This window comes from Triturus cristatus, chromosome 1_2, assembly GCF_964204655.1.
Source record: "Triturus cristatus chromosome 1_2, aTriCri1.1, whole genome shotgun sequence".
Lineage (NCBI taxonomy): Eukaryota > Metazoa > Chordata > Amphibia > Caudata > Salamandridae > Triturus > Triturus cristatus.
In genome coordinates, this window is record NC_140580.1 from 462,665,489 (window position 1) to 462,690,336 (window position 24,848).

Consider the following 24,848-nt stretch of genomic DNA (forward strand, 5'->3'; position numbering starts at 1 on the left):
TATTGGTAGAACCACGCCCCTTTTGTGACCTGTTCGAACCTAAAGAGTGAAGTTCCCTACCTGGACCGTTCATATCAGAGTCTCCTACTCTCTAGAGGATCTTTTCCTATTGTTGCCGCCTGTTCCTGGAACTGGTAAATCCCTCAGCAGTGCGAGGACGTGCTGCAGTCTGCCTCCCCTTTCCATTTCTGCCCAACTCCCAGCAGTGCGAGAACGCGCTACAGTCTGCCTTCCCGTTCCATACCCACCTCCCTACGGACAGCAGAGAAAGAGCGCGAATTAGCGCTGACAATTGCTTTTGTTTTGTTTGGGCGGCTCACACATACTACGCTGACATTTAAGTAGTGCACTAGCCCCGCTCACTATCACGGAGTGAGAAGTCGCTCATTAACTTCAAAGCGGCTCTTCAGTTGGTCGCGCTAGTACGTGATTGGCATTTTTGGAAGCGCGGAGTCGCGTTATCTTTTTGTTTTCAGCAACAAACTCCCATTATGCGCATACAATCGCTAGATCAAAATACTCTCGGGACAGCTGGAACCTTTAAGCTTGATTGCAATTGGAAAGCAGCGTGAGACGAGCTGCTAATTGTGAAAGAACATTCCTTCCTTTTTTATGTTTTTTGCCTTTGGCCTATCATATTGGGAAACCCCCTTTACCAAAGGAGAGATCGCCTTCTTCATTTCATGGATTCTCTGGTGGGCTTTCCTCTTTCCTCCAAGAACTTCGGATATTTGTGAGGAGGGCTTATTCTACATGCCTTTTTGAGGAGCACGAACTTCCCCGAAAATCCTCAGTATTACCTCCACGTACCTCTATGATTTAGAGAGACCTGCTTAAAGCTTCTCTGCTGAAAGTACTTTGGTGAGTTTGGGAAAGCATATGCCTTAACACCCTTACATGTCCTAAGTACATAACTACCTGTTTCCTTCATTTTTTCTGTTTATTTCATACAGGTTTACCCTGTCTGTGGTCCTTCATGCTGCCCGAATCCCTAGTGGTTTTTTTTGGTCTCTCCACTCCCTGAGGATATCATTCAACCCTCTGTGAGTTTAGCTACTAGAGGTGTATATACCCTACGGGAGTGCTTAGACATTCTCTTCGCTCCCGTGGATACTGGTCTTGCTGGTCTGAAACCAGGAATCCCGACAATTATTCGATTTTGCCTTACTATCTGCTATCTGTAACGCCAGAAGTTGACCAACCCTCTCCCCGTATTCATATTGTTTATCCTTGCATTTATTAAAATTTAGAGCAATTTTCTCCATAAGTCTTCTACTCAGCATAGACCGTTTTTCTATCTGCTGTAAATAGATCTCATGTTCAGTCTTATGCCTGGACTTAACTGCCTGTGCATGCTGTTTTTCTATACTCATATATTCATGGCGATTTTCTTCCATTTCTTGAGCTAAATGCCTGTTTCGAGCCAAAATAAACAGTTGGGTTGCCCCTCTAATGAAAGCATTCACACAGTCCCAAACTACATGGGCCGCAACAGTACCCTTGTTATCACCTAATATTCTCTGAGCGCAGCCCTCAGATCGGTACAATAATGTGGGTTGTTAAGTAAGTGCCTGGGACATGAGAAAGATCGGTGTCCACCCCTTACATTCTGCTGCACCCATAGTGTTAATGTCAGGGGGTTATGATCAGATGTTACTTTGGGGCAGATTTCCATTTGGGCATTCACCATAAGTGATCTTTTTGCGAAAATAATATCGATAATTGAATAATGTTTATGTGGATTGGAATAGAATGTAAACCCTGGCAGCACAGGATACAGCGTCCTACATTTATCATCGAGTTGATAAATGCTGATAAGCTCGAGAATTGCAGCTCGGATTCTGTGCATTCTGCCCGATGTCTTACAATTTGTAGTATCAATTTTCTGATCCATTATACAATTAAAATTCCCCATAATAATCGGATCCCCACCCCACCCCAATAGTTCAGTACTTAAAAAGTGAAATATGTCAGAGTTATCAATATTGGGGCCATAAACCAAACAGATGTTATATGTATGACTGGCTGTTGACAGCTGTACTATGGCCCATCTCCCTATAGTTTGCAGTACTGACACTTTTAGATTTTTGCCCCGTATCGAGATTGTTTGAGAGGTGCAGACTAAGACGTCAAACCCTAATTGATTCCGCATGGACCTATCTTTATAAGCTAAATGGATTTCAGTTAAGCCAAGGACCCGTGGTTTGACGGCCAGAAGTTCCTCCCACACTAATCATCATTTCCTGGCTAGGTTTAGTCCAGCGACATTCCAACAGATAAGCTTTAACTAAGACATGACATAGTCCTCCCCTTGCTATTGGTCGCATAGACCAACAGGTCTATGCAACCAATAAAGAAAAAAGGAGATAAGAGAAAGCCTTTTCACAGAGCACTGCTTAACTGTTGGAGCCCCCCCATCATATGACCAAAAGGCCACCCCAACATGAGGCTGGATTGCTACACCCCCAATGGCTCAAATCTTGCTTAGCATCCATCTCAGTATGAAAAAAATATGACCGCCCATCTCTATATACTTTCAATCAAGCATGCTCCTGCAGGAATACTTGTGTGCATACTTTCTTAAATGGATCTATCAGCTGGCGGAGCCTCCACCACCGATCCATTGTAGCCTTGCAGAAATCAGACCTGCAAAATATAGTCATTGAGTCCAGCTTGACGGGAGCAGTAGGGCAGGCCTTGAAAAATAATGCTTGTCTGAGCAAAATGTTACCTATATATACCAATATAGGGTGAGGATGAGATTCCCATTTTGGGGCTGACTATGTACGTCCTGCGGTCTGAGTCTTCTTTCCCTTCAGGGATTCCAAAGATCCGCAAATTATTCCTTTGCAGCTCGTTTTCCATATTGTCAACCCTGACCTGTAAAACCACTATTAAGGCCTCTTGATTCTTGACAGTGCGAGCAGTAGTGGTGCTAGATTCTTCCACTGTCATGATCTGCAGCTGTAGATCAGAAACGTCTAAGGAGAGTGAGGCAACCTTAGTAGTGACATCCAGCAGTGCATGTTTGAAATCCCGATTGGCAGCTGTGGCTTGAACATAAAATTCTAGAGCTTCTACTCTTTGAGCATTTAAAGCCTGCATGATCTTGGATAGTGAAGGTTCCTCTAGGTTATCAGATCTTGCACTATGGCCAGTTGATTCGACCATATAGTCCATCTGGTCTACGAATGCTGGGATTGAAGACGGAGATGTAGCCACAGTGGGTATATTGAGGGACCCATCAGGAACTCCACCATTTTTAAAAAGAGTTTTATATAGCACAAACTATACCCGAGACATTGGGAATCAGAGCGCTTTACATGAGCACCAGTTTCGTTACAGAAGGACACATTCATTTATTTTTAGGCTCGGGAAGATTAAGTGATTTGCCCAGAATCACAGGATGTTGAGCATCGTTGCTGAGACTCGAACCTGGTTCCCCAGCTCCGAAGTCGACCGCTCTAGCCGTAAGGCCACATCCTCTCCCCAATTGTCTTCAAATTGGGCTGGGCCAGGTTTTATCTCAAAATCCACATGATCGGCTTGGGGTTGTTGAAGTATCTCCTCTGATGATCGAAATGAGGCATCTACTCGGTCATGGCTACACAGTCTGGAAATTATAGCTTTTACCTCGCCCTTTGAAGCCACGCATATTTTTAAGGGGCTAGCGACACAGCCATCCTTAAACCGAGCTGGGGCGGTTCTTTTGAGACGCTCCTCAGTAACAGTGAGATCAAGTTTTGAGCCCCCCAACCTCACCCTTCTTTGCCCCCTCCTTTCGCTCCCCTGACTCCTTTAGATCCTTTCTCTCCTGAAGATTTATCACCAGCATCGGGGTTACCAAGGATTGTTTTGGGATTAACTGCAACAATGGGCTCCTTAAGCAAAATAGGCTGATCTACTTGTGCTGGGTCTGAGTCCGGTTTAGTAGGCTCGGCAGTATTTGAAGCGTTCAGTGGAGTGTCCAATGTCCCAGGATGCGCCCCAGACCCCACTAACAAGTCTGCCACCGGATTTGTAGAAGGCAGAGAAGAAGTCAGTAAATCGACAGTCTGACTAGAACCCCATTGACGAGACATTTTTGCCATCCTGCTGCACCGGACGTATGTCCACAAGGCCAGTTTGTAAGCATATGATTGATGTGGATGGAGATGAGCCTCTGTGAAGCAAGGGGGGTGCTGGTTTGTGAAGAACAAAAGTATTCACATTAGACGGGTTCTCCCCCAACAATATCCCCCAAAGCCAGTAATTCACTGCCTGCAATATCATCCCCCATGTCCAGGCTTACTAGGTCACCTGTAGAGTTAATCTGATTCCCTAGTGTTGGTGCTACTGCTGTAGAGTTCAGAGCTTTGACCTGCTCTTCACCTGTAGTAGGGTCCACAGCTCTGATGGACTGGAGTGAGCTTCCAGCTCTCCCCGAGTGGAGGAGTCAAAGGATTGGTCTCCCCAGCAAGGAGTTGGGGGCTCTCCCAATGCCCTTCCAAACCCCCCTGTGTGGCCAGAAAGAGTCCGCGCTATGGCCGCTGCAGACTCCACGCTCGATGCTGCAAGTGCTAATTCCTCGGCTTGGCCATGTCTCTTCTGGATCGGAAGACGCTGCGGAGCCCTCCTCAATCCAGGTGCTGCCTCGGTAAAATCGATAGCGGGGCTGCGCTGAGAGCTGCCGCAGCTATGAAATGCAGGCAGAGCCACAGGCCCCCACCGCACCAATCTGCCAAGATGAATGAAGCCACGGATCAGCGAGGAGCACAGCCTGCACATCTATATTCAGTTATGTCAAGTCACCCCAACCTCCTGTGTTAGTTACTCTACATCGGGGGCAGGGGCCATAGGATCAATGGGAGTCCGAGCAGCGCTCTCCGTCGTGGGGTTAATCCACCATCTTCCTTTCCCACCTCACTAACCCCCAACCGGTTGTTCCTGCTTAATTTTCAAAATCTCATTTAATGGTAAAATCAGATTTATGATAGCTGGAAAAGCAATTTGGAAAAAAGTACCTTAGGCTACCTTTAGTGAAAACCAGTTTAAAACCTGGAATATACATACTTGGCTGGGAGAATGCATGACTCTGGCTCAGTGGACAGTAGAGGGTAATAGCCTATCTCTGAGCTCAGGAAGAGCAGATGAGAGTAAACTGCTGAATACTAAGGAGTGATTAGAGTTGTCACAACAAAGGATAGCTTGGCACTCCCTTTTTTGACCTGCAGTTGCCAGGAAGGGGTACTCCTAATTTTTTCTTATATCCTCCCAAATAGCCATGCACCAGTAGCATTAGGTGAGAAAACCAGGTTGTATATTTTGAAGTGGGAGGAGAGCTCATCTAAATAGGGGAGCGGACATGAAGCTGCAGAAAGGACTATATGCTTGCTGGTAGGTTCTGTCATATTGAACAAAGGGTCTTTGGATAATTGTACAGTAAGGCAAAGAGGAAGTGCTGCAAAGGGTGGTAAATGGCTGCAAGAAAATAGTTCGGATTGGATAGCAGACTTTTTCCAATCAGTGGATATTGCACTGGATAAATATGACACCTCAACACCCATCTTCTCAGAACATTCCTGGTCCTGGTAAGACTCCACCTAAACAAGCAGGCTCTGATGGAAAAAGGCACCCTACTCCTGACTGGAAGAAGAGGTCTCACTCGAATTAGAGACTTAAGAATTTAAGTGGTCCTACTGGCAAACAGACACTGCAGCTGCTCTCCCACAGTCATGTGGTAGTCTTCCTGTTTGCCAGCTTCAGGGATACAAAAAGTAGAAGTAGTCATGGCTTCAGTCGGGTTCATCTGACCACCGAGGACTGGACTAGTCTACAGGAGACTTGGTTGGAGAGACATCTGGTGCCAAGAAGTCTGTCCCGAGGATCTAAGAAGGAACTTTCTCAGCAGTTGGAGAAAAGTATCAATTAGTTTTTATTCCATCTCCAAAGAACCTTGACATGCTACTGAGGCCAGCCCAGGGAGGTGTTACCCAAGGGTATCAATAAAAACAGGTTCACCCTGCTTGGAGCTTCTTACTTTGATGAAAACTCATTCAGCTGAACCTTGCAATTAAGATATCCCGCCTTGTGGAGCACTGCCCAGCTATGGTTTCCAGCCATTACCTGTGGCAGGACTTTGACTTCTTGAAAAGTGACTTAGTTTGAAGTAAATACTTCAACTCGAGCATTGTGACAAATTAATGTGGCCTACAAAGCAACCTCAGAATCTAGGAAATCCATATTTGCCCTACTTGGAGCTTTTGGTGCCTTTTGGAAATGGCCCTTTTTGCAGGGTTATCCCCAAACTTTTTCCTACTTCCTCCCTTGTATTTCCTGACCTGTGGTTGTTGGCTATAGGACTCTGGGCACTTTACCACTGCTGATCAGTGCTAAAGTGCATATGCTCTCTACTCACTTCACTCCACACGGCCCCCTTGTGCCCAGATTCTGCTGCTGCTGCCTTCTTGGCCTCTCTTGCTGCTGCCTCTTCTTAAGGCCCCTGCTCTCCAGGCTTGCCCAGGCTTGCCCAGGCTTGCCCTCGCTCTCCCGCACTGTCTTCCCGCTCTTTCCACCCCCCCTTCCGCTCCCCGCCGCTGCTCTCCTGCGGCCCCGCCCCCTTCTCTTGGCACCCGCTCCCCATTCGCCGCCCCGCTCCCGCCTCCCAGCTGCTCCACCCTCCCACTTCGCCATATATGGCGGGGACTGCGCGTACGCGCAGCGGGCGCGCCGATTGCGTGCCAAAGGCACGACAAAGGCAAGCCCGTCTACGCCCGTCCACTCCTGGACCGCGCCCAGCACCAGAACCCCTGGACCCCGCCAGAGCCAGCCAACCCGACAGAGATACGACGCCGCCACCCTCCACGCACTCAACACCGGCCGACAGCCAGCCTGCTACCAAGCCAACCCGAAACACACCCACGGAGCATTCACCTGCCACGCCTGCAACTTCACCTGCACCCGATCCTGCACCGCACCCACCAAGCCAGGTTCCGGCAACGACCACCTCAAGTGCATCTTTCTCAACACCTGCTCCATCCACAGGCACGCCGTCGAACTCTGGAACCTTCTCGACACAACATCACCAGACGTTGCCTTCCTCACTGAAACATGGATGAACGCCTCCTCAGATCCCGACATCGCCATAGCCATCCCGGATGGCTACAAGATCGCCCGGAAGGACCGCGTCAACCAAGCTGGAGGAGGCATCGCCATCGTCCACAGAAACACCATCCGAATCACGACCAACTCCGACGACACCCTCACCGCCGCCGAACACCTTCACTTCCAGATACACACCGACCCCAAGACCACCCTCTACAGACCCACGGGACCACGCACACAATTCAGCGAAGCCATCGCAGACTTCATCAGCCCGCACGCCCTTACCTCCTCAGACTACATCCTCCTAGGAGACCTCAACTTCCACCTGGAGAACAACAATGACAGCAACACCGCCAGCCTGCTGGACAACCTCGCCAATCTCGGACTCAAGCAACTGGTGAACACCCCCACCCACATCGCCGGCCACACGCTTGACCCCATCTTCTCCTCCAGCAAGCACATCTCCTTCAGCCACTCCACCGGACTGCACTGGACAGACCACAGCTGCGTCCACTTCAACTTCAGGAGAACCACGACCCACAACCACCCTCAACAGGTTCCCCACAGAAGCTGGAGCAAGATCACCGCCGACCAGCTCACCACCTCCCTCAGCCAGAACCCCCCCACCAAAACGACGGACCCCAACGAAGCAGCCCGCAACCTCACACAGTGGCTCACCAACTGCACCGATGACCTCGCACCACTGAAGAACCCCCCCAGCAGACACGGCAGCAAGAAAGCCTCCTGGTTCACCAACGACCTCAAAAACTTCAAGAAAACCTGCCGTACCCTCGAGAAAGCCTGGCGCCACGACCAGACTACAGAAAACATGACAGCTCTCAAGAACACCACCCGCAAACACCACCAACTGATTGGCACCACCAAAAGAACCACATTCAAAGAACGACTGGACAACAACTCCCACAACAGCAAGGAACTCTTCAGCATCGTCAAAGAGCTCTCCAGCCCCAGCACCTGCAACAACGACATCACACCCTCGCAGGACCTCTGCGACTCACTCGCCTCGTTCTTTCACAGCAAGATTGCCGACATACACAACAGTTTCGGTGCACAGACCGCGTACCCTACCACAGATCCGGTGCCCCCCACCACCACCCTCCACACCTGGACGACGATCAGCACCGAAGATACACCCACACGATGAACAACATCCACTCCGGCTCCCCAACCGACCCCTGCCCACACCACATCTTCAACAAAGCCGACTCCATCATCGCACCCCAACTCCGGAACATCATCAACAGCTCCTTTGCATCCGCCACCTTCCCAGAGAGCTGGAAACACGCCGAGCTCAGCGCCCTCCTGAAGAAACCCACCGCAGACCCCACAGACCTCAAGAACTTCCGCCCCATCTCGCTCCTCCCCTTTCCGGCCAAAGTCATCGAGAAGATGGTCAACAAACAACTCTCCGCCTTCCTCAAGACCAACGGATCCCTCGGCCCCTCGCAGTCCGGCTTCCGAGCAAACCACAGCACCGAGACCGCCCTCATTGCAGCCACGACGACATCAGGTCCCTGCTCGACAACAGGGAAACAGCTGCCCTCATCCTCCTGGAACTCTCAGCAGCCTTCGACAACGTATGCCGCCGCACCCTGATACAGCGCCTCAGCAACATCAGAATCCAAGGAAAGGCCTTGGAATGGATCATCTCGTTCCTCGCCGGCAGAACCCAGAGAGTCCGCCTTCCCCCGTTCCGGTCCGTGGCCACCGAAGTCATCTGCGGCATCCCGCAAGGATCCTCGCTCAGCCCCACCCTCTTCAACGTCTACATGAGCCCCCTCGCAGCCATCGCACGCCAACACAACCTCAACATCATCTCCTATGCCGACGACACCCAGCTGATCCTCTCCCTCACCAACGACCCCGCCACAGCCAGAGCCAACCTCCAGGAAGGAATGAAAAAAGTCGCAGAATGGATGAAGTTCAGCCGGCTGAAACTGAACTCAGATAAGACGGAAGTCCTCATCCTGGGAACATCCCCCTCCGCCTGGGACGACTCCTGGTGGCCCCCTGCCCTGGGCTCCGCTCCAAAGCCAACGGACCATGCTCGCAACCTGGGCTTCATCCTGGACTCCTCCCTCACGATGACCAAGCAAGTCAACGCCGTCTTGTCATCCTGCTTCAACACCCTGCGCATGCTCCGAAAGATCTTCCGGTGGATCCCCACCGACACCAGGAAGAGGTCACCCAGGCCCTCGTCACCAGCCGACTGGACTACGGAAACACCCTCTACGCTGGAACCACAGGCAAACTACAGAAAAGACTCCAGCGCATACAGAACGCCTCTGCACGACTTATCCTGGACACCCCCCGCTTCAGCCACATCTCTCCCCAGCTGAGAGATCTGCACTGGCTCCCCATCAGCAAGAGGATCATGTTCAGACTCCTCACCCACGCACACAAGGCTCTCCACGACATGGGACCCACATACCTCAACAACCGCCTCACATTCTACACACCCACCCGCCACCTCCGCTCCGCCAGCCTCACCCTCGCCACCGTCCCGCGCATCCGCAAGACCACCGCCGGAGGAAGATCCTTCTCCTACCTGGCCGCCAAGACATGAAACTCCCTCCCCACACACCTACGACTGACCCAGAACCATCTCTCCTTCAGGAAACAGCTCAAGACCTGGCTCTTCGAGCAGTAGCGGATCCCCCTCCCACCAGCGCCTTGAGACCCTACGGCTGAGTAGCGCGCTTTACAAATTCATTGATTGATTGATTGAAATTGTTATTGTGATTGGTTATCCATGATTGGTATATTTGTTTTACCAGTAGGTCCCTGGTAAAGTGCACTGCATGTGTCAGGGCTGGTGATTCAAATGCTACTAGTGGGCCTGCAGCACTGATTGTGCCACCTACATGAGTAGCCCTAAAATGGTGTCTCAGGCCTGCACTTGCAGTGCCTGTGCGCAGTTTGTTAACTGCCATGTTGTCCTGGCCAGTGAACACACTTGCCAGGCCTGGCCCATCCCTTTTCTTACACATTGGACACCCCTATGGTAGGCCCAAGGTATCCCCCTGGGCAAGCTGCAGTGTATGTGAAAGGTAGGACATGTACTCGTGTGGGTAACATGTCCTGATAGTGAAATACTGCCAATTTCATGTTTTTCACTATTGAAAGGCTATCTTGCCCATAGGACTGAATGAGGAATGTGGTGTAACATGTTTACCTGCATATCTTTCCATAGCAGCAAGATAGAAATTTGGAATCTGGTATCCCTGAACACAGAATTTAATAACACATCTTTTAGGGAGGATGTTTTTTTAATTCAGTGTTTGGAAATAGCACTTTTAGAAAGTGGCTATTTTCTTGTTCAAGCTTTCTGTGTGCCTCTGCCTGTTTGTGAATTGACTGTCTAGTTTGTGAGTGACAGAGGCTGGGGTGGCTCCAGGAGGCTGGGTGAGTAAGCACTAGGCTGAATAGACCTATCTGCATTTTGAGTGATGGGAGGAGTAGCACCTGGGTCTGAATAGGGCTGTGCCTGCCTTTCACAATGCTGGCTCCACCTCCTGCGGTGTGTCTGGTGGCCCTGGCCCACACTCACAAAGGAAGAAGATGTGCACTGGTTTGGACTGGGTCAAGGACCCCTCACACATAGAGAACAAATACATTTGGGGTATAAAGATGAGAGCTGAAACCCCTGAAAGTTAGACTACATTGGAATCAAGGAGGAACCTCTGCTGAGGAGAAAAGCTGAAGAGCTGAAGGAAAAGTACTGCTGTGTGTCTGGGGTTGGCCTGCAGTTGCTATTTCTGCCAAAGGAAAGAGAAGGACTTTGCTGTGTACTGTGTCCCCTGCTTGAAGAAAGGACTGTGCTGTGTGCTTTGTCCTGAAAGGTAAGTCTCCAAGGGCCTGAGAAGAGCTGGCTTCCTGTTGTGGAAACTCAGGGATGTCAAAGTTTCGAAGACTACTTCTACAATCAAGAGGAATCTCTGCCCAAAAGAAGATCAGCTGAAGAGACTGAGGAAAAGGACTGCCCTTGCTGGGGCTGGCCTGCAGTTTGCTGTTTTACTGAGGGAGGAGAAGGAAGGGACTTTGCTGTGTGCTGTGTCTGCCTCTTGCTTGAAGAAAAGGACTTTGCTGTGTGCTGTGTCCTAAGAGTTTCCAAGGGCCCGAGGAGAGCTGGCCTCCTGTTTGAGAAACACAGGGATATAAAAGTTTCCAGAAGCAACCTCATCTGTCTGGGTACATGTGCCTGGACCCAGATTGGCATCTACGTGAAGTCTGCTGTGTTACTTGAAGATCGGGATTACTCTGAGCCTCCACGCTGTGTGCCTGTGCCTGCACGTGCTCCAATCTGCACTGAGAGGCCTCGGAGGACCAGCGCGCTGCAACACGGTGTGCGTGTGTCTGCACATCTGCTGCTTGGCACTGAGACCGTCGTGGGGCTGACAGCGTGAACAACCAAGTACTGCGTGCCCGATTTCGCCATTCTCGCCACATCGAGAGGAAGCCGTGCTCGAGTCGAGGAAAGGTCACCCCGTTCAGCCCATGCAGCAGCTGTGTAGTGGAGGGGTGATCTACCCGAGGTGCCGGGAGCAGTAGAGACACCATCTGATAGATAAGGCTCGCAGTAGCGTTGAAGTCTGCGAGCCGGACTGCACATTGATAACTTTGCCAAGTGAGGAGTCAGGCTCGCATTAGCATTGAGGCCCGCGAGCCGGACTGTGCATTGATAACTTTGTCGAGTGAGGAGTCAGGTTCGCATTAGTGCTGAAGTCTGCGAGACGGACTGTACAGTGATACCTTTGCTGAGTGATGAGTCAGGCTCGCGTATGCATTGAGGTCCGTGAGCCGGACTACGCATTGATAACTTTGCAGAGTGAAGAGTAAGGCTCGCATTAGCAGTGAGAGTTGCGAGCCGGATGGTGCATTAGGAACTCTGCCCGAGTTGCGGGCCACGACAACGTAATTGGGGGTTTCGATCCGCTCCACGGAGCCTGCTTGCTTTCCATACCACATCTTTTAGGAGCATCATACTAGCGTTATCATTCTCGCTACAGGAGCGAGCAGCCCCGATGAAAGCAGGAACTATCTGTGTTGTTATAACAAGAACCCGAAAAGAGAACATTCCAAAAGAAGAGAGTAATCGTGTATGCTGCCATTTTTATGTCATTTTGATCTTGCCTCATCAGATAAAGATATTTATATTTTTATAAATAAGTTGTGTGGTGTCCATTTGTGGTGTTTCACTGTGTTATTGTGAGTGTTGGTACCAATACTTCACACATTGCCTTTGGGATAAGCCTGTCTGCTCGTGCCAAACTACCAAGATATAAAGAGTGTATCCCCCTTACCCTGACTATAAGCAAGGGTCCCTATTGGTCAAAGGTTCCTACCTCTGCCAACTAGAGACCCCCATTTCTAACAGTGCCAAACTGGCAGCTTCAGTGGGAGCTCAAAGACAATGTATCTAACTTCAAGGGACATTTACCAACAGCAGCTTTGGAGTTTGACCCACTGGAAAATGTTGATTCCATTTCAGAGACTAGGTCTGTGGATAGAAACTTTGACTGGTATCACCTGTTTGGTGTATCTGACCTCTGTTCCTTCGCAGGTAGCTTGAAATCGCACTGAGGTGCCAGCCAATCTGTAACAGTGACATTTGATTGGTGTTAATTTTTTCTTGGCAATTTCTGCCCTAAAACATTTAAAATTCACATTTCCAGGTCTGCTTATTCTGTGTTAATGATTTTGGCATATTTTTGCTTATTCACCTTATTCTAAATTAGTTTAAGAATTGTATTGTGCCAGTGGTGGCTGGTGTATTTTGAAAGTGGTGGTCAAAAAATGTTGTACCCTAATGTAATAAATGAGCGAGCGAAGCGAGTGAGCCCAAACTGAAAAAGGAGGGTGCGGGGGGTGTTTCACCTCTGCAATTCTTTCTGGAAAAAAATAGATTCAAATGGCGGGTTTTACACCACATATTTACTGCAAATTGTTGAAAAAAGGGGGATCCAAATATAGCATTTAGAAGCACAGGTGTGAAGAAAACATTAGAATCAAATCAAAAATGTGCCCAATCCTCAAACTGGTCTGCTTGCAAAATGACCCCCAAGCCAAGCACATACAACCAACGAAAACAGGCCCTCTAAGTGTTTCACACCTGTACACATCTCTGAACCACCTATGTTTTTATTGTATATAATAATGAAAATGCTGCAGTTTGTTCTTATTTATCTTTTGCAACTTACAACCATTGACAAAGACTATGCGACATAGCGGCGCAGTGGCGTGAGACAGCAGAGTCAAGGTGAAAAGGCCGAGTAAATCTTCCTACAGCAATCTGCCCTTGTAGTGCAACCTTGATCCGCAGCACAAAGGAACTGCAGTTTGCTCCCTGAAATGCAAGCTTGCCTCATTCAAAAAGTATCTCGAAGAGCTCGACACTAATGAGCGCATTCCTAAGCACTTTGCCCCAAAGGACACAACCTGCACTTTAAAAAAAAAATCAGAATGAATATGGAATGCAGCGTGCAGTGCAGCCTCACGCCTTCCTTAGGTAACTCGGTCACATATGTCAATGTCCCTATTAGTAGCAAACATCTCGTGAAATTTTGGTGGCAAGCCGTTTATTACTTTGCAGAAGAATTAAACTGGCTATTCTGTTTTTAAATGTATGTTTAAAATACACACCGCTGAGAAGCCGTTGCGTAATTCCGTTCCAAGACAAATTACAACAAGAGAATATTCTAGTACTTTCTGCTATGTCGAAAAGTATCTCACACTAGGAGAAATGGCTGCAGCACCTTTTGCGCATCGTGGTGCAGCTGTTAAATCGGACACAGTCGGTATGTTTACCAAAATAAAATCAGCGTAAATATGTTTTTGGGTCACGCAAACATTATGTGAATGTGTTACTTTCGATCAATTGACTAAAGGAACCAAGCCCTGACAAAACAAAGATGTTGAGTTTTGCAAGAGTGAATGTCTTTGTTTAATAATTGGTGAATCTCTGTGTGAATAGAGGAGTGTAAATCAGTGAGGAAGGATGTCTGAACGACCGGCGGCGAGCATAGATGAACAGATAAATGTCGTAAAAGAACAACATTCTGTGGGAGAGAAGAGAAATGCGTTGTCTAACACTCCAGGCAATAAACAGAAGTATGTTTAGGAATTAAGGGGCATATTATCAAGACAGGCGATAAAATTATCGCCGCTTTAGCGGCAGAAAACTGCCGCTAAAACGCCGATAATGGGCTTGATAATATGCTCTATGGGATTCCAATTGAGGCCCATGTTAGATAGCCGCTAAAACAGCGATAATGGGCTTGATAATATGCTCTATGGAATTCCAATTGAAGCCCATGTTAAATGTGAAGGACGTCTAACATGGGCTTCAATTGGAATTCCATAGAGCATATTATCAAGCCCATTATTGCTGTTTTAGCTGCAGTTTTCTGCCGCAAAAGCGGCGATAATTTTATCGCCTGGCTTGATAATATGCCCCATACATCCTGCACTTTAATGAGAAAACATGGTGGATGAGAAAGCGAAGGGGTAGATAAGTGAGGGGGATGAGCTCAGACATTGATGGGTGAAAGGGTAATGACATCAGTGAGGATGAATGGATTCAAGCATGGGAATGAACACATGAGTAGATTGATAAACAAACAAGTGGGCGATGGGTGGACGAGGCAATGGTATGTTGATCTGTGAATGAAGAATTAAAACTAAACTCTGTGTGAGAAGGGAGCAGGGATGTCTCCTGTCTTTTCCACAACATCTGAGCAGGGCAACGCCAACCACAATGGCTGCACTTGCAGATAGGGAGCAGCAAGGAAGAATACTGTTGTACTAAATCAATACTAGGAATTTAAGTTAGGATTTTTTTTGTTCTTTTTAAAACGCGAGAGCACGGTGCACTTCCTACCACAACCTATCCTGGCGCCACTGCACCCTCATGACCCATGTGATCCCCACTTTAGAAAGATCTTTAAAACGGGGTTCAATTCGCCAGCCAATCTGCGCACCTTGTAGAATCTTCATCACCGCAAGCGCTGGAAGCCTCCCCCGTTAAATACTGTGTTGATGGTGCTTAGCAAATCAAATTACAAAACTGGAATTAGATTGAACATAAATATTTCACAAACAGCCTGTTCACATTTGTTCTGTGTCACTAAGGAACTGTTTACTCCAACTTAGAAACACATGCTCCGCGCGGAGCAGATGCGCGTTCTTAACTCATGATACATTTAAACAGTCACAGCTCGCAATACATGAGGGAACGAAAAAAACTAAAATAAATAAAACTTATCTGACGGGTTCCCTGCCACCTCTGCTCCTGGGCCAGGCCCCACGGCACCTCTGCTCCTGTACAGGAACAGGCATGCTCCCTCCCCTCCTGTAAGCCAATAACTACACTGCAATGGCAGCGTAGTGATTGGTGCGAAGTCCCGGACAGCGCCCAGTCGGGCGCCTGTAAGGAGGCCATTTTCTTTATGTAGGCTGCATGCAGCCTACATAGAGAAAATGTAGAGTGTGCATGACTGCGTTGGTCGGCCCCAGGGCCGACCAAACAGTCAGGGCACTCAGAGTGATGCAAGTCACTCCTCCCTGAGCCACCCACCCGCCCCCAACCCGGCATACCCCTGCCTTCTGCTTTCTTGCAGCACAAGAAGCAGAAAATAAAATGGTATTTTAAATACCATTTTATTTTCTGCTTCTCACACTGCGAGAAAACAGTGGGGCGGCGCCTCGACGCCCTAATGGAGCGGCCACCACTGAACTGTGCTTTTTAATGAAAGAATCTTGGTACTGCTTGAACAAAGCACAAACTCCTGTGGGGATTGGCAGCTGTTGTTGCCATTGCTACTAGAAGAGATGTATGAAATCCACATAATTTGCCTTCACATAATTACACAAAAGTTTGTCAAAATTATTCAAAATTACACAAAATGTGACTCTGTCATTTCGTGCTACATATTAGCATGAAATTTGTTGTTGCATGAGTATTTGGCATGAGGTCGCATTTAAAAATATCCTGTTGAACAACAGCCAGCTTTCATGCTGTGGTTTGCATGCATTCATGGTAAACCTGTACTACAAATGACATGTGTTGGTGTGAACTTTTACTGATTATGGTGTATAATTGAATGAAGAGGCATAATAGAAGAATTTCAGGCATTTCTGGTAACAAGCGTAATGCAAAATTCTCAAAACTCTTCCAATTATACAAGCACAATTCAAATTTCATCAGGAGTAGATACCGGGGTTTGAACAGAGATTCTTTCAGAAATGTGTTTTGACCTAACCAGAGAGGATTTTTTTAAGATACTAGGGGTAGCTTCCTCTCAAATTAATAATCCCATTCTAGAAAAATATCAACCTGTTCTTTTTTAAATATTGATTTAGCGTAAAGTTCTGTAATATGACCCAAAGTCTTTTTACCATCATGCTTATCTGTAAGCATGATGGTATGGTTTCATAGTTAGAGATTGTAGCAATTATGCCATACTAAATCATGAGCTGGATAAATGTTTAGAATTAGGAACACTTTTAGTTCAAATCAATATTATAATTATGTTACATCTTTTTATGTACTTATTTTAATATCAAATATGCATTAACATGTAAAGGTTTCTCTTCATCAACACCTGCATTACATGTGAGATTCTATGCACTTTTGAACAATTCTTGACACTTTAAAAAATACTCCTCGATGCACCAAGAGTAAAAGTGATATATCAAATGGAGTAAAGTACACCAAAATTCACTAATTCTAGAAAGGAAAGGAAATATAACATCATAAAAAGTGTCATGAAGAGGAGAAAGGAACCAATACAAATATTTTACATTTCTCTTATTTCCTATGTAACTAGGTATGCAGAAATCATATCTAAAGGAATTTGATGATGTCACTTTTGGCAACTGACAACTCCATTATCACACAATCTTGTGTAGTAAAGTTAGGTTTTCCTTTCAGTGGTGAAAAGTTTCCTCACATTTGGCGTATTGCATTTTTGGTTGAATGGTGAAAAGTATTGTGATTAAAAAAGAAAGCCATTCTTGTCAACGTCAACTAACAATACAAAAATATAGTCATTAACATATCGGTCATTTCATAATATGGAGTACAAAACAGAAATTCTAATGATACATTTTCAAACAATACAATTGGACATTACAAAACATTGACAAAACAAAAATATATTAAAAAATGCTAACTAAAATTTATAGAGATATACTCCCCAGTATACTTTAAAAGGCAAACAAAGTTTAAAATATGTTTGAATTATAAACTAGTGATTACTAAATAAGAAGCAAAAAATGGTTCAAAAGTAACTACCCTACTAAAGCCATCACTTGTAAAACTGTAATAATTATCAAATAGGAAAACAAAACTAATTATGATGATGGATAATTAAAAGTGATGCTAAACAATCACTGCTCCTCCATATCTGCCTTCGGAGAGGGTTTCACAATTCATGATTTTTCATGTCGTTCTGGCACTTTTATTGTTTAAGTCACAGCTATTAAACATAAAAACTAAACTATAACATGATTAAAAAATAACATAATTAAAATATTCCAAAAAAGTACTCCTTCACATCAAAATACACATTACATTACAAATTTTTTTGCAAAACTTAAAACACGTTATTGCCATTTCAGTAACAATAGCTTATACATACCTAATTAAACACATTAAAAATTAAATCATAATTGATAAACCTACATCTCTACTCCTATATAGAAATCATTTAAAAAACGTACTCGCAGTTCAGTTGTTGTAGATTATCCAGAGAAATCACCTTTAATGTAAAAATACATATTTATTCAAAAAAGCACCTCAGTAAATGTTCCATGTCAAATTCAACAGTTTGCTTAGAAACCAAAAAGTCAGAGTAAGAACAAATTACAAATTCCAAACTGAAAAAATAAAGAAAAATGTACTATGTTGTAACACAGCTTTTCAACATATTTTCCTTAAAATATTATGAAAAAAAGAGAAATGTGCACAAAATAAATAAGAACAACAATAAAAACATGTTTATGGTGACTCTTTTTACAGTACAATACCAAATACTTTTTGCACACTACACAATCCTTCTTCACATAACACAACAGACATATAAATAACTTACTATCCACCCATTACACAAGCTACAGTAAATTAACAAACAGGCACTAAACCATGTAATAAAATGCATCAAGGATACACTAAACATTCAATTTTAACCTAGCATACTTAAAACATCTTAAAATACACCCACCTAACCTTTGAGATTAAAATATAAAATAGTAGCAATTTTTTATCATCCAAAGGAGCGAAACGCTGCTGCTATTGTCCTATACTTTGAAGAAAAGAAACCCACTTATAGCGAACACAAAAAATAAGATGTCAAGCATGAAACATAAATTTAACTGTAATACAAGTGCACACATTCGCTGTTAAACACAGTAAAGGAGCTAAGAATACAATGAAAGACCATTTTGAGGGATGTTAGCATCCTCCACCCCGACAGGTGACACGATAAGGCCAGCTTTAGCGCTGTTGGTGCAGAGTGTAACAATAGTTTTGGGCACCTTCCTCCTACCTCCTCCTTTCCCAGATTTCCTAACTGTCACTCTCCAATAGTGACCCTCATCTCTCCGAAGCCTCTCTCCCACATGTATTTCATTTGGTCTATAGCACCTCTCATATCAGTGTATGGTGTCCGTGCATTTTACATAACACGCATATACAAAGATAATGAATCATAAGTGAGTAAATCAGTGTATAGAAAATGTTTCATAAGACAAATTTGACTACAAGGTGTAGGATATAAATGAAATCCATCATGTAAGGCATTTTTAAGAGTGCTGGGTCTGGAGAAACACGAACTCAGGATTTAAAACATGACACAGTTGTTAGGGTTGGCTTTACTAATAATAATTTATTTCTACTTAAACCAACCTTTTTTAGCAACATTAGGATAATACTGTGAAAAACATAACTTTCTAACCTTTATCCTGCAGTTTGCATGCAACTCTTTGATAGCGTGTCATAGCTCACTCTGCTTTATTACAATTGTAACTTATAAACTATGAAGTAATAAATAGATTATTATAGCAAAAGAAGTTACCCATTGAGCAATCCACAGAAAATAGAGTTCTGTGATCTGCACAGCACACACTTTTTGCAGGAAGCATGTTATCCCTCTGAGCTACTTTAGATGAGTCAAAACTGCCACTAGATAAAACTCTGATTTCTCTCTAGCAGGATCAGTAATCACCAGCGTTATCTTTACATTTTTATTGTTGTTTGAAAACTGCTGGATATAAAAGGAACTCTGCAGTGGATGCTTTTGAAACAATCAAAATTTGCAAAACACAGTACCCCCCAGCTCAGTGATAAAATGGCCCCCAGTAACAAACCCAGCTCCATGAACAAAACCCCCACTCTTCTAGCCTCCTGAAGGAAACACCCCATTCCTGATCTGGCCAGTCTGGCCTTGATCTCAGGAGTGTAGGCCGAGAGATGTTATTAATGCCTTTGTGAAGTGGGCCAACCATATGAGAAAGTTGTTTTTGAAACCAATCAGGACTCCTGACTTAGGACTTGATTAACATGCGGTTAGGAAATGTTACTGACCTAATTGGTTTGGAAATGGTTTCCAACTGATCAAATACAATGCATCCGGATGCTTCCAGATATGATTTGGTTGGACACCCATTGACTTCAATGGGAGCCTATGTTCCTAACCGCATCGTAACCGGGCCCTCAGTCAGGAAGACACATTCCTGATCCGATTCAGAAGGAGCACAGACCGTTAGGAGGCATTCCTAACCACATCATAAATGCTCCCTAGGTGGGAATGCTTTCCTAACTGCTTCGTAATCAGGCCCTTATAATTTCCTGGATGGTTTGACACGGCTCACAGCCAAGCAATTCAAGACTTCAGAAGGCATTGAATTATTGACCCAGGGTGAACTTGTTAACTCCAGAAGGGCTTAAAAAAATGTTTTGAAAAGAGGTAAAAAATCCTATGGGAAGAAACGTTGGTGAGCCTATAGATGGTGCGTGTAAGCATAAGAATACTGGAGCATTCAGGAAAATTACCAATTCAAATCAGTTTTCCAAAACCAAAATGGCAGCACTGCAGTCACACATCAGGGCTTACCAAAGGGTGTCTCACTTTAAAAATATCCCGTCTCTGGGGAAGTAACGTCTAATTTAGAGATATGAACATATCCATTATCTATTCTATTTCATCTCCCCAAAGTGGAAACAGCCATACTTAAAAGCCCTAAGGTAAAGCACCTGTCCTAGATGGGTTGCAAATGGATTTATATAAAGCTAATATTGAACTCTGTGCTGCACTTATTATGAACAGTTTATATTCTGCTAGCAAAAGTCAATAACCCCAGTCCTGACATCCTGCCATAATTGTGCAGGTTGATAAAAAGGGCAGTTGCCAGGATCCACGTAGCCACTGGCACGTATCTTTACTGGAATTGATGATAAAGATTGTTGGTCGAATAGTCCTGGATCAAATTATTACATGGACAGCCAACTCAAGGATATCCTCTAAAATCCAATATGTAAATGTAAATGTAAATGTGCAGATATTTATATAGCGCAAATCACCAACCGGTCTCTAAGCGCTTGCTTAGGGAACCCGTCCTGGTATTCCCCTGTGAGATAACCCAGCAGGGCATCCACAAGGTGAAAGCCAGGCATCCCGCCGCGAGGGGCCATTGTGGAGATTAAGCAAGCTATTGCCCAGAGTCGCAGAGTGTGAACCCATGAATCGAGTATGCACTGGAGCAGGAATTATCGAGTCCATGGACAATTTATGGACTCAAGACCCAGCCGAGCCGGGAATTGAACCCTGGTCCCGGGCTGACCTCTGCTTCCAGATCTGCCTACTCTAACCAGTGAGCCACACTTCTCCACTTCCACTTCTTAAAATATGGGTTTAAGGATGGCTTGGGGTACTAAAAGAATGTCTACATATACACCAGATTATACGTGAGTTCTCCATTGCCAAAAGTAGCACAAGAGAGTTGGCCTTTGTGGGCCTCAGTAGCACCTTTGCTTGTGTGAACAAGTCCAAGTTGTCAATAACCATGTTTTGCATTGTGATTTAACTGCTTCAGCGAGGTTTGGGGAGCAAGGGGAGTTTACTAACACTTTTAAACTGGCTTGTGGTGTTCACTAGGGCTGTGCTTTAGCCCTCATTCTATTTTCGTTGTCTTTTAACAAACTTATAGTTTTTTTAAATTGAGAATGGACAGCAGTGAACAACAAAGCAGCAGCCTGCCTTGTCATACGCAGATGTTGTGGTACTATTCTCCCGTACCCCGGATGTCTGAAACCATTAACTGATGCTTTTGTTCTCTTTATGAAGAGCTTAACAAAAAAAAAACAGAAGTCACAATATTTTTCAGTAAAGGATATAGCCATATCCTCTAGCTGCTGGGCTCACTGTCTCACATCCAGGAAGCAACAATGTTCCCAATCAGTCAATCAATGAATAAAACAAGACATATAGGGCCAGATGTAGGTAGTCCACAAATACTGAATTCTTAATACCGAATTTTACTGATTCGGTATTAAGAAATCGGTATTTCTTATGTAGGTAATGAATCAGTAAAAAATACTGATTCCTTAATATTCCTTATTACCGAATCGGTAATACCGATTCGGTAATAAGTAATACCTACCCATTCTTTCCTATGGGCTTGGAGGCCCATAGGAATGAATCTAAAGCCATTCTGTATTAGCGATTCGGTATTCGTTGATTACCACCAACTTGAAGTTGGTGGTAATTAACAAATTCTTAAAGCACATAAGCACTCTTTTATGTGCTTTCTACATTGCATTTACCGAATCGGTAAATACCGATTCGGTAAATACAGATTCGGTAAATACCGAATCATCACCTACATTAGGAATGGCTAAATACCGGTCGGTAACCCTGAAATTTACTGAATTTCGGGGTTACCAACCGGGATTTAGCCACCTACATCTGGCACATAGTGCTGATAATCACAAGTGAGAGTATCCAGGCGCTGAGGATCATGCTGCAGAGGTGGGGATCGGTGGAACAGCGAGTTCTAGAGTTCTTCCCTGAAATTCAACGAGAGGGTAAAGTCCACAGGAAAGGGGAGGTTATTCGAGAACCTGGCTGCAAAGTAAGAGGATGAACGACCTTTGTAGTAGTTACACTGTATGCAAGGGATAGGAGCGAGGTAAAGGCATTTCATGTATGGATCAGCATTTTGAAGTGACATTTCTTCTGAATGGGGAGCCAATGGAGTTGCCTGAGGTGGGGGGTGATGTGGGTACACTCAGTGTGGTTGATCATGAGTCTGGCCACAGCATTCGTATGATCCCCAGTCTCTTCAGGAGGTGCAAGGTTATTTCTTCCTAGAGTGCGTTGCCATAGCCTAGCCAGCTTATAAGTAGGGCTTGAGTGATGGTTTGTCTGGTGTTGATGGGGAGCCATTTGAAGATGCATGCAAAGATTGAAAAAGTGGGCTGAGGAAACTGCGCTGATTTGTTTTTTTATGGTGAGCTTGCTGTCCAGGATGATGCCAAAGTTGCGGGCATGGTCAGTTGCTGTGGGTGCTGGTTCTTGTTCAGAAGGTCACCAGGAGTCGTTCCACGAGGAGGTTTTGTTCCTGAAATTCAGTACTTCTGTTTTGTCTGTGGGTGAGTTTTTTGTTCAACTTGCCATCTAGCATTGGAAATGAGCCCAAGTCCCCTCTATTAGAAATCTTAGAAATGATAATGCCTTCTTATTGTAACATATGGTGGTGGCATTTGGGGGTATAGTAATGTAGGTAGCCTCCAAGTGGAGGAAAATCACTTTTGCAGATGCCTTCTTGTCCTTCCACCGAGCGCCCACACTGTTTTGCATATTAAGAGCTGGGGTTATGTTTTGTTGAGTACCAGATAAAATATGCTCCTCTGTTACTAGGGTTTTCAGTTTGGAGTAATGATCATGCCTTACCAAATAGATCAAAAATACTAGACTGTTTATGTTGTGATCAAGGTTTTAATATTCTCTGGATCTACTACATTAAAATTGCAACAGCAGAGCCTGGTAGATTATCCCAATTCACTTCACCTTCTAAAATAGCAGCTATGTCCTGGGTTAAGCTGTCATTCTTTGCAGTCCGGCAGGCAAACAGGGAAGGAATGGAAAGTCAAAGATCACAAGTAGGAGCCTATTTAGAAATCTTATAGTGGCCTGGAGCATGCATAGAAACTGCAATACACACTGTAATACACACTTGGGAGAAATCGTGTCTCACTAGATTCAGAATAGGTATTACTCAATTTCAACTTTGTTTTCCTCTAGGCCATTATGACACTGCTTCCAATTGCAACTGTCCTTGCAATTAATTTTCTCCTCAGACTTTGTTACATCTGTTTCCTTTACTAATTTTTAGCAACCTTTTTCACACAGCTTTCTTTTTCCTTACTAAAGAGATACAGTGTTGATAGATGCCGGCCAGTACATTGTTTTTTGCAAATGCTTTCTACTGCTGACGTGTAACAGTGAGTTACTTTTTAAAATCTGCTATTCGTCATCACAATTCTCTGCATTTTTGACTGATTATTTTGTATGCCTATACATTTTAACTATGCTAAAGGTAAGCACAAATGTGTGTCTTATGTACGCCAATGTCATTTTTAAAGGTTGCTCCTAATCTCATTAATTGACTTTTGCTAATAAAATTGTATGTATATTTAACTGATTGTGTTGGCATGCGTACATGCTAATAAGGTTGGTGTTACAAAAGTTTTACCTTTTTTCCTTGTATTGCCCATGTACTATTATGATTATTTATTAATAATTGAATAAAGTTGATGATGATAAACGATATTTTAAATTTGACTGGAAGTCTTAACCTCTGCTTATCTTTTCTGTAAGGAGATCTCCACACACTAAAGTTTGAAAATTAGTAGGAAATGTTAGTAGGACACAGAGGAGTGATTGGAAAACAGTGAACACTCACTCTTAATTACACAAGTATTTGAAGATACTCATTATAGCCCTTATAAGTCATTAACCATAATAAAAATCAACTCCATTCAAAATGTAATCTTCTTCCCTATACTAATGAAGATCTTTGCATGCATAGCAATGCCTGCATACAAGGGCCACAGACCTCTATATGTGGGATTTGGGGACCTCCATAACTGTGCTGCAGACAAATATTCTATGGGTGGAGATATCTGCCTACCACTATAAAAAAGAGTTATACATAGGAACAAAGAGCTGGCCATTTTCTGAACTATTCTACTTCACTTTTTCACCAGAACAACATCCTCCACTATCCTGCTGCTTCTTTGCCTTTCAAAACCAACAAATGGCCAATGGACAAGATATGAGGACCACTAGCTTTTCTGAGCAGACCTTCCAACTTTATCCTCATCTCTATGGATTCCAGACACCCAGGAGAGCAATGCAGCATGGATCCAGAATTGGAGTGACATCTCTATGCTTTGTGATGCAGAAAATGACCACAACTGCAGAAGGAAGGAGTGCTGACAGGGTTGGAAGTGTCTCTCACATTGGACACATCTAAAAGCACAAGATATGTGGGATCATCCTTCCCGTGATTGCCACCACTGCACAGGAAGGTCCTTAGAACAACATGCCAACCTCCCATGATCACCTGGAAGCATATGAGAAGTAGAAAACTGAAAGGCTAATATATATTTAATAATAAAAGTGGGTCAATGTTTATGAAGTGTGTCTCCAGTATACTGTCTTTTTATTATGTCCTTGTTGTCT

The 24,848-nt window shown here is 44.8% G+C and overlaps 1 long non-coding RNA gene across 1 annotated transcript; it reads left to right on the top strand.

The window, feature by feature from the left end:
* On the top strand, positions 1–24,804 carry LOC146867497 (uncharacterized). The gene is made up of 2 exons (XR_014966100.1): positions 1–861; positions 24,371–24,804. It is a non-coding gene; the product is annotated as an uncharacterized LOC146867497 (long non-coding RNA).
* Positions 24,805–24,848: the final 44 nt, after the last annotated feature.